Raw genomic sequence first — 2,879 nt, 5'->3', positions numbered from 1 at the left:
CATGGAAAGTAACAGGACTGCTGGTGAAATAGGTCACCCGACATAGAGATGGTATCAAACCAGTGGTCAAGGATTAACTCCTCACTTGGCTCTATTCCTTCCTCACTTTAGCCTTTACTTATAGGAGTCTGAAAAACTTGGGAATCCACCCTAAGGAAAAAAAATTACTACACACAATATTCCCCTTTCTGTGACAACTTTAGGCCTTTGTTCTAGAAAATTCCTGAAGAAAATGTAAATCTAAGTCTGTCGTTTTACTGAATCAAGTCCCCCAGTTAATATTTAGAAAACACCCTCTGTTCGGGTGTTGATGGCACCTATCATAGAGGAATAGCCAAACCAAGTCTGTGTCTCAAAACCAGTGTTAAATCTATCTCAGGGTTGAGGGGAACAAACAGGAGAGTTTAAAATCACAAAAAGTGAAGATATATCTATGACCCTTGTCCTTCTGGATCCACTCCTCCTTCAGGGTCTTCACCATTACAAATGTCTGCCATTTGTCAACCCTATATGATATTGTCTTCTGATATAGACCAAATCACCCAAGGTTCATTGGGACTCCAGGAGAAATCAGATGTCTTGGCAGTGTGACCAGCATGAATAAAGAATTCTGGTGGCCTGTCCTCTGCATCTTCTGAGATTGTTCCTCTCCCATTTTATATAAATCCCAGACATTCAGTCCGTGATCAGTACTACTTGAAGCCACAATTCTGAGACCATCACTGAACTTGGAATATTTCATCCTTATGTGATTCAAAGGAACGCAACTTATGTTTCAGATTTCTTAGGTCCCACAAGGCAACAGTCTTGTTGGCTGATCCTGTGGCAAGAATGAACTCACTCTGCACAATGAACTCACAATGCAAAACTCATTGTTTGAATGAGTATTGCAGATCACATGTTTCTGATCATCAGCAACTAACCCAAATAGAGACTCATGGACCAGATGCCAGGAAACATCTTCTACTACTGCTGTATGCCCTGTAAAGATGGTGTTTACATCCACAACTTCCTTTGGAACAGCACTGATGTCCCAAAGGCAGATCATATGGTCATCTGAAGCACTAAGTAAGTGTCCACTGAGATTTGGGTTCCAAAAGAGCCTATCGCCTTCCTCTTGATGTCCACAGAGATGCAAGTCTGGGATGTGCTCTCCAGAAGGGTCCAGTTTGGAAGGATGCTTTGTACAGTCAAAAATAAGAACATTGCTGGATGGAGTCTTTCTTGCAATGATGCAAGAGTCCTGGAGAATATAGCATTCTCCTTCATGGTTGATCTTGATTTCTATTTCAATGTTTCCACTAAATGAGCCAAAACCTTCAAATTCTCCCTTCTCACTGTCGTAGTGGGAAGTGTCAACATGAGCATTATTGTTAGGGAGCTGCACCCTGGCTGTCACAAGGTGGTTTTGTTCATCCGGCATGTGCATTCCCAGGACAAGCTGATGAACACTGAAGTCTTTCCTTTCTGGTCTGGTTACATCTGGAGGTCACTGTGCAGTTAGGCTAGGCCACTCCAGAGCATGGGTCATCACCAAATCGTAAAGATAAAGAGATATTCTTTTTCCATATCTTGTACTCTTCTTTGATCACACCTTCTTCTTCTGTGTCACCAAAGGCTGCTTCCTTGTCAGCTGTGGGGGATCCCGGGGCAGAGTATTGCCAGAGAGGTGGTGAGGCAATGAGCCACAATTTCATATTCTTACTCCTCTATGTCCACTTCTTGGTATTATCCTGCCATCATCATGTGGGAAGTGGTTTGGTATCTTTTGTTTGTTTGTTTCCTCAAGTACATGAAGAGCTTATTGGGCTGCTGGAATACAAATTATCAAAGAGGAAAACATAAACCAAAACACAGACCTATGTTAACAGGTATCAGTAGTTGAGAGCAGGGCAAATGGGCATACAACATACTTGCAATTTTGGGCCTTTTTTTCCTTTTATTTCAAGCCAGTTCTTTATAACTTAAATCTATCTCTTTGTTTCCAAAAACAATAATTAAACATAACCATGCAACTTAGTTTTGTTAACTGTATGTCTCATAATCATATTACTAATAGAGGGGGCACATTCATAGAGGGCTATTTATGCCCTGATAAAATATTGTTAATAGGGAGTCATTAACTTTATGCATGCTTGAAATAAATAGTTTCCGCAAATAGTTTGTCCTAAGAAGAATTCCTCCCTAAAGGACTTAGATACTAGCTTTCTTAAATGAGTAGCAAATCAGGTGCTTAGTCTGTGCCTGCAAACATTCACATTTTTTCAATATTGTGAAAATGTGAAGTACTAAGAGAAAAGGGATCTTTTTCTCAGCAGCCAAAAGATAAGAGCGGAGGTTCTTAAAATTACACTTAAACAGGTATACCTTGACCAAAAAAAACTGTGAGGCCAAATGACTCTCTTGGCTATTGGCCACGTGAAAGCAAAATAAAAAGGCCTTCAGGCTTGTAACTTCGACTTGACAAGCCTTTGCGATAAATGAAGATAGAAATTGCTAGTGTTGAATTCTCAATGCTGGGGGCAGGGTCATTTACAGTGGCAATGGCAGAAGTTGAGTCTCCCACAAAGTGATCCCTACAGAGAAGGTAGGAAGACAAAGGCAGTGAGAGAATCAAGGCTATTTAATTCATCCCACATTTGTTTTGTGACTATTTAAATCTAGACATTTGAGATGGAGGGAAAAATGCCATCCCTGAATACACAGAAATTTTAGGCTAATATAAAATTAGAGCTGTTGTTCATTTGTCAGTTCATTCATTCATTCATTCATTCTCTTAAAGTCTTCAACCAAAGACTTGCAGGAACACGGACATAACTGAATAATGGGAAATGATGGGACATCTCATTAGAGGATGTTGGAGAGGACTTAGAGTAGGA

General features: G+C 40.3%; 1 pseudogene; it reads right to left on the bottom strand.

Moving 5' to 3' along the window:
* Positions 1-431: 431 nt before the first annotated feature.
* Positions 432-1,546, bottom strand: LOC120226425 (annotated as a pseudogene).
* Between the last annotated feature and the right edge of the window lie 1,333 nt (positions 1,547-2,879).

The sequence above is a fragment of the Hyaena hyaena genome, unplaced genomic scaffold (genome assembly GCF_003009895.1).
Source record: "Hyaena hyaena isolate Hyena2069 unplaced genomic scaffold, ASM300989v1 scaffold_1689, whole genome shotgun sequence".
NCBI lineage: Eukaryota > Metazoa > Chordata > Mammalia > Carnivora > Hyaenidae > Hyaena > Hyaena hyaena.
Note: the sequence above shows the minus strand (reverse complement) of the source record. Positions and strands in the feature narration are given on the sequence as shown.